The 8240-nt window shown below is 35.1% G+C and overlaps 2 pseudogenes; both read right to left on the minus strand.

Moving 5' to 3' along the window:
- Positions 1-772: 772 nt before the first annotated feature.
- LOC127144507 (60S ribosomal protein L5, mitochondrial-like) lies at positions 773-1354 on the minus strand (annotated as a pseudogene).
- A 1248-nt stretch (positions 1355-2602) lies between these two features.
- Positions 2603-3966, minus strand: LOC127144410 (ATP synthase subunit alpha, mitochondrial-like; annotated as a pseudogene).
- Positions 3967-8240: the final 4274 nt, after the last annotated feature.

Consider the following 8240-nt stretch of genomic DNA (forward strand, 5'->3'; position numbering starts at 1 on the left):
ACGGTCCTTTAACGATTTCATTGTTTTGTATTGGTCATAAGTGTTTCGAGCTTCGGGACTCATACTCCAAGGACTTCAGCCTACATTCCTACTCCATGGAAATGTGCTAAGCCTAAGAACTTCTAGTGTTTGTCCCAAGAAAATGCGAATGAGAATGCCCCAAAGTCAATTTTTTAATTCTGAGGGAAAAAGCGGTCCTTCAACGGTTTTTTTATTTTGTATTAGTCATAATTGTTTTGATCTTCAAGAATCATACTCCGAGAACTTCAGTTTACATTCCTGGCATCGTCCCTCACACATTTTCACAAAGTATAGGTCCAGATGCAAGCTCGTTGGTGCAAGAACTAAGGCGCAACCCAGAACGATCGAAAAGATGGCTAATGCTCTTTCAACAAGTGGCGAACGCTCATTCCATGCCAGAAATCACTGAAAATGAATCCAGCGAAGTAAACGACAAAGCTCAAGAACTTCTGGTGTTCTTCTCAAGAAAATGCGAAGAAGAATGCCCCGATCTCAATTTTTCTATCTCGGGCTAAAAGGGGTCCTTCAACGGTTCCTTTATTTTGTATTGGTCATAAGTGTTTCGAGCTTCGGGACTAATACTCTGAGGACTTCAATCTACATTCTTGGCATTGGCCCTCACACATTTACCCTAGGTAGGGAAGTGAGCTCGGTGGACGAAGAACTAAGGTGTATTGAATTTTTTTTTTGGAATCCAATAAATCTAGTGTGTGCAAGTTCTTTATTTCAAAAAAAAAGTTGGATTTCAACTTCAATCTTTTCTTTTTCTCAAATTCAATTTTTCTTTTTCAGAAAGCCGCTCTATGATGGTAAAGTCTCATCTTTTGTCTTGACAAAAGTGACAATAATCACATTGAACCTTAGAGTCTTAGAGAAGATCTTAGAATGATCTGTCAATTCTACGAAGAATTCGAAAACCTCCATTTCCATCGAGAGTTGAATGGAGTTTTTCTGTATTTCAGTCGGAGAATTTAAGAAAGACATTACTATTCCTATAATGACTTTGAAAGAAAAATTAGACATTTCATGCCCTTAGAGAGTGCTTTCTCGTGCTAGATCACTAACATATCCTTTGTCTTTATTTGACTCCAAACATTGATTGGATCGAAAGGACTTTCCTATCGAACCCCTTATCTATATCAATTTCTAACCGCGCAGAATCTCCATAGCTAATTTTCAATTTTTTTCTTCGAAAATCATAGGATTCCTTTGGCATGACTCTTATTGAAGACGATCCAGGAACTTCCATAGCGTTAGTGTGGTTCTGTTTGAGCAATGGATCCTGACGTGATATATCTTCGTAATGAAACTGGAATTGTTGGTTTGAACCCATTCCTAAGGGAATGAGGGCCCTAAGCTTATATACCCTCGGACAGGGAGGTCTAGAATTCCACAGCAATGAATGACCCTAGATATGGCCAGTTTTAAGAGACAGATAAGGGGATTGAGTACAGAGATGCAATGAAATCAGGTGTGAATCGAGTACTCGCCTTAATTATGAGAGGTTAAACATTCCTCTTGCCCAAATTGACCAGAATGAATGCATCTTGCTTTCTCTGGATAGGGCTCAAGAGTGAACATTCTTTCTTGGTGGAAAAAGACCTTTGGGTTTGGTGGAGAAGTGGCTATAAAAAGGGTTGAGAGGGCCAATGGAATTGATGCGAAATCCTTTTGACTATAGTATAGTCAATACCCACAGAGTGGGTTAGTGGAATTCTGAGGTCCTACTATAAACTGAAAGGAGTTGAGAACCAATTAAAGAGACCTATCCAGATCCATTAAGGCGGATGAATGAAGAAAAAAAGGTTCGTACGGAGGAAATTAAGCTACGTAGAATAAAAAACAAAGGTTCAGATGACTCATTCAAGGAACAGGTTAGTATGTCCTTATCAATGAGACGCTAAAAGAATTTGAGAACTTCTCTCCTTTCTTTTTAAAAATTTATGCTATTCTAAATGAAATGAAGAGTAACTAAAGAAAATGAACCCAAGGATTGAAATGAATTGCATTCATTAGTCATGTGTCAACACCTTTCTCTCCCTGAAATCCTATCTCCATCGCCCCATGCGTGAGTTTGTGAATCGCGATCTCACGCACTAATCCCTACAGGTGCCCGTAGTAGGCCGATCGCTCTACCTAAACCAATCATCATATTAGTCCCTAAGCCCATCTACTATAAAGGCTCAGCTTCAATACCGTACGTTGAGCTTCTGCCTCAGACTGTTCCTCTAAGAATGGAGGTAGGCCAAGCACAGGCTTGTGCAATTGAGGTTGTTATACTACACTCAAGACAAAAAAAAAAAAGAAGGAAGAATTGCAATGACGATTTGATTTGGGACCCCCAACCATAAAAGCAACGTTTTCGTTGAATAGATGATCCTATGCAAACAAGAAAAAGAACAGAACCTTGCCTTCCCTCCTTTCAATTTCAAAAGAAAAAAAATGGACAATAGACTTCTAATCAATCTAAAAAATCGGGCTAGCGAGGAGCCCTCAAGATCTTCCAAACGTAATAGGATTGATGTCCATGTTTGTGGAGATCTTTTAGGAAATCAACTAAAAAAGAAATCACCTCCTTATCTCATTCTTGTTCGTTCAACTCGTCCTCAAATGAGTCCAGCTTCTTATAGTTCTTTTCCAAGTAATAGACAAAGCAACTTTTGGGATCGCAAGTTGCATTTTGGATAAGGTCGGCCTTGTTCTCTATAATTTGAAGCAATAGAGAATAACAGAAGTGTTTGTGTTCTCGAATCTCCAGATATCGTTTGGAAAATTCTATGAATCAATTGTGGTCCTTTGGGTTGTAAAAGAATCCAAAGGTTGTTTCAAAGATTCTCGCCAGAAGAGCCCTAACTTCTTTCCCAGGAGAAAAATACAGTTCTCCCTATCTAATCTTCGAATTCAATTAAAAAGGGAGGTTTCCTCCACCGTATTTGGAGTCATGGGCCAAGGTTTCGAGAGGACCTTGAGGGCAAAGGAATCCCCAAAGAAGAAGATTAATTCTCTAAAGAAATAGAGAAAATAATTAAAGAAAAAATTGATCATAAAGCTGGCGCAAATAGAGAAAAAAGAGTATGAAATTGAAAATGTAGAAAGTAGAGGCAGATTAAGGACAAAGAGAAGGCTTAAATAAAGGATCCAAAAAAAGATTTTTCCTCTTTTTCATTTTCAAAAAGATCCTTTTCTAATATTCAGAAATAGGATCATACTCAAAAGTATGAAAAAGATAGGTATGAGAACCGCCCAACCTATCCCTCCTCTAATTTGTTCGTTGTCATTTGCTCCGATAGAAAAAAAAATGATAATAGGAGGCAAAATTCGAACAAGAAAAAAACAGAGGTTCAAAGCAAAGCATTTGAAGTGAGTGGAGTTGATTTTCTTTTGGTTGAATATGGTATCAATAGCTATAGCAGTTTTTCTAGTTTGTTGCTCCTTGATTATCAGTTGTCGTGGGCCCCTACCTATAGGAACCAGGCTATCCATAGCTTTTAACCCTGTTTTCATAGGCCCGTGCACTGATTTGCATTCAATAATCCCAAGCGCTTTCACTTTGATACGTCTTCACTCATGATCTCTTAAAGCCCTTCTTCCATCAATGGGTGCTCCCAAAGCACCGACCATACGCCCGAACATAACCTTTCTTGTTGGAATATCCATAATCGATCCAATGCACTTGCCAAAATCTCCTTCTTTAATAGCAGTATCACTACCAAAGACAGCAATCCCTACGTTCTCATTCTTAAGATTTAAGGCTATTCCTTTCACATCGCTGACAAATTCTACCATTTCCCTAGCTTAAATCTCCTTCAATCCATAAACTCGTGCAATTCCATCTTCTATAGATAGGACTCAACCCATTTCATCCACTTACAAAGACGTTTTGAAATTCGTAATTCTACCTTCTAAGAAAGTTGTTAGTTTTGATTTGAGAGAGAATTCCACCATGAAATTTGAAAGAAAAGAGGCATCCAGGGAGAAATACCACAGGCTTATAAATCTGAGCCACAAGAGAAGCCACTACCTTCTAAACGTCTTACGAGAGCAAGGTGTGATAGGCAACTCGACTAAGAAGGAGAGGCAAAATCTAATATGAGAGTCTCAAATTCTTTTCGAATTCCACTATGAGAAGAATTCCACTCATTCAATGCCTGAGGATGGACGCAGGATGGCTTTCCTTCATTTCATTATGCTTTTTCTTCCTTTCAATGAAAGTTTCGGAGCCATAATTGGAGTGGATTCGAAATGAACAAGTCTGACGGGTCAGAATGCCTCTTTGATCCATATGAATCTGTGGATAGGTCGGACTCATGAATTCCAAAACTTTTGGAGCAGAGTACTCTTGTCTTCTTTTTCTTCATTTGCTTCCTTGGACCTTCTGCTTCTATTATTGGACCTCTTAATTCCAGCGCTTAGTAAGCTAGGCCAAGGCCCCTTGTATAGTTTAGAGCTTCAAAGTGGACATGATTATTAAAGAGAAAGGGCTTTTGAACTAGCATCTAAATTCAGTCTTTGAGAGCCCATAACATAAGAAAGTCATGGAGTGCACAAGCCCCCTTAGTGATAGGAGCTACTTTCTTGTGGTATTCAACTGAACAAGTAAGGGGCGACAACTAAAGAGGTAGCGAGACTGATCGCAATTGTAGGAATATGTTGACTTTCTTTCATTTTGGGTTATGGTGAAAGTACAAGTCCTTTCGTTTAGTACGAGATCACTGAACACCCCACGGTGCTTACACCTCTCGCCTATCGAAATGATGTTCAAAAACCTCGTCTGAGAACTTGTATAAAGAAGGATTTCTGACAGCGCAGAGGTTCTTCCAAACCAACTCAGCTGACCGGCGTTGCTATTTGCATAATAATCGGTAAACCATTAGTTGGCCCAACCCAATCCTTTCGTACTAGGGTTGGCTCCTCGTAGATCTCCCTTTCACACCAATGGTAGATAGGAACCTCTCTTTCACACCAATGGTAGATAGGAATCGAACTATCTCACAACGTTCTAAACCCAACTCATGTACCACTTTCATCGGCGAACAACTGAACCCTTGAGACCTTCTTCAACCCTAGGATGTGATGAGTCAACATCAATGTGCCAAATGACTCAATCAATAAGAGCTCTTAGAAGTCATCAGCCTATTATCCTCGACGTACCTTTGATCCATTGTGCTAGAGCCCTTCCACACAGAACTCCTAGATCACTATGGCTGACTCATGTTTTTGATAGTCGCTTCTCAATATTCTTTGAACACAGTCTTTGAGTTCCATTTTGAGTTGCACTCCTTCAAATTAAAGGATAAGAACTTTCTCGTCTTTTCAAACATGTTACCATATGTTGAAGTGTTTCTTTATCTTGACATGTATTCCCTTGTACAGTTCTGAATTGCCAATAATATCACGAGAATTTAGTTTAAATTACTAAAAACACATAAAAAAATATTAAGTACAGTTTACCTATGTGACAATTTTCTTCGTTCTTTATGTCTCGATCTACAAAATTTAGGAGTAGTAGTATTATAATATTAATAAAATCTATAATTAAAACAAAATATATATTAAATATATTGTATAAATATTTTCAAAAGTTGAATATGTTGATAAATATTTTCTAAGCTAACAATATCTATCCAAATTTCTCCAAATAAGATCTATAATTAAAACAAAATATAAATTGCATACATTTTATAATATTTTCAAAAGTTCAATATTTCGATAAATGTTTTCTAAACTAACAATATCTATCCAAATTTCTCTAAATAAAATCTACAATTAAAACAAAATATAAATTAAATATATTTTTATAAATATTTTCAAAAGTTTAATATTTTGATAAATATTTTCTGAAATAATAATATCTATCCAAAGTTCTCCAAATAAATTATATAATTAAAAAAATATATAAATTTAATATATTTTTGTAAATATTTTTAAAAGTTCAATATTTGATACATATTTTCTAAACTAACAATATCTATCCAAATTTCTCTAAATAGGAGGTTTTATTTAGGAATTAAAGGGGAGGGAAAGGAACCAAGAGAAGCGAATCAAAATTGAGAATGAATCAGAATGAGCAAAGGTTGGCAGCTGATATCCCTACCTTGAGAGGTTCTCAGCTGCTGAAAAGAGAAAAAGATAGAAGCCACAAAGAAGAGATTAAGAGTAGGACGGAAATGAGCGAAGCAACCAACTCTGTTATTTGTTGTTCTTCACGTCCTATGACTGAAGGAGAAGATTTAAAGAGGGAAAGGACGGATCTTGAAGACCCGACCTTCTACATGCAAGAGAAGAGGACGGGTGTACACCCGTCCTCCTTTGATGGGTCTCTTCATTGGCAGCTGGGTAAGCGTTCACGGGTCACCAATAGCTGAGCAGGTGTTCACGAGTTTGGTTCCCGTGATTCCTTCTTTTTCTTCTTTGTCTAGTTTTGAAAACTAGACATAACTTTTTTTTTTATTATTTCTTTTTAATATAGGTTAGGTGTTCAACACCCAACCTATTAAAATGTACAATATTTTTATAAATATTTCCAAAACTACAACAAACTTCTAAATATTTTTTTTATTTACTATGTATAAATAAAACCTCCCAACAACAATGCGTTGGAAATGAACTGCAACAGTGTGTTGGAGGCTGTAGTTAGACGTCAAAAATAGGATGCCTATAAAGAACGCTGGATGCAGTGAGATAAACACTTAGTGTAAACTATGTCTGGATGGGTGTTTGGATCTATCGCCTAGAGTACATCGCTTAAGATATGAGTCTAAAACTTGCAAAATATAAACTGTTGAAATGAAATGCTGAGTTGCAGATCACGAGCCGTCTTTAAGACATTTCGTGGCTTTGCTTGTAGTGTAAACATATCTGATAATGTCACTGCGTTCTCAAAATAAAACAACTAAAACTTGCGAATGATTTTGCTCATAATAAAAATAGAGAGAAAAAAGATGGCGACAATTTTTTGTGTGAAAAATGTACGTTTTAATATCTTTGAAAAGAGTAGTGGAAGAACTATAGATGATGCTTTTGTAATGCCTCAATGGCCACCTAGCCGCAACACATTTCATAACGCTTCAACGGACGCGTGCTTCATAATGCCTCACTGATCACAATCTCAAAGGATAAAATTTAAATGAAAGAATGTTTTTATTTAAATAAAAAATGAACTTGTTTTCATTGAAAATAAAATCGTTGACCATTTGATATTATGGTAAAAACAAATTTTTAATAAAGAAATAATATCATTCCTCACTTCACCAAACTAAGGTGGAGTGTGTGGGATATCAACAAATCCACATTTGTCTATGTCCTCACTTCTTTGAGATCCAAACCCACAACATGACAAGGATGAGATCAGAACACCAATACTTGTGAATAATTTTTCTTGAAATCAAAATAAAAAGAGGGATGTGAAAAATGTATTTTCTAATGTCTTTAAAAAGAGCACTAGAAAGATTATAGATGGACTAGTAATCAAACAATCACAATAAATATTGAAATTTTAATTTAATGTAAATTGTAAAATAAAAAAAATTCTTTTGATTTTCATGATTCAACATCTTCTTAATTTGAATATTTAATTCGAATAAAAAAATATTTTTTACTTTTCTTTAAATTTCTGATATCTCAAACCTTTTTTAATCTATAGTTCTTTTTTCTAATTTTGGTTGGTATAATTTTATAGTTATTTCAAATTTAAATTTAAACCAAAATATTGTTTTTCTAGCCTTAAAATCTTATTGTTATTTACAGATTTAGCATTTGTTTTTTCTTTAACTTCAAACTTTATTGAAAAAGAAAAACGGTTCTTAATATGATAAACCCTAAAATTAAATATTATTACTTGCAACAATGGGTATTTACAACAAAATTAAAAAAAAAATACAATCACTAAATTGAACGTGTTTTGCTTACATTTATATTTACACAATTGTAAACTTTTGTTTTGGAAAAATACATTATAAGCCACTAACGGACATTACATAGACATAAGAATAAAATAGGAATTTAAAGATGGAAAGGTAGACTTTATATAGACATAAGAATAAAATAGAATTTTATTTAATTAGTATATAGATATTTATGTTTACAGATTTTTAGTTATGAAATGAATATTTTTTAGGGATCTTTTCAAAATATAAAAAAGCGGCAAAATATTTACATTATATAAAACAATTTCGAAAATGAAAAAAGTCCAGAGGCCCAACGTGTAAAATACCAAAAAT

Source organism: Cucumis melo, chromosome 12, assembly GCF_025177605.1.
Source record: "Cucumis melo cultivar AY chromosome 12, USDA_Cmelo_AY_1.0, whole genome shotgun sequence".
NCBI lineage: Eukaryota > Viridiplantae > Streptophyta > Magnoliopsida > Cucurbitales > Cucurbitaceae > Cucumis > Cucumis melo.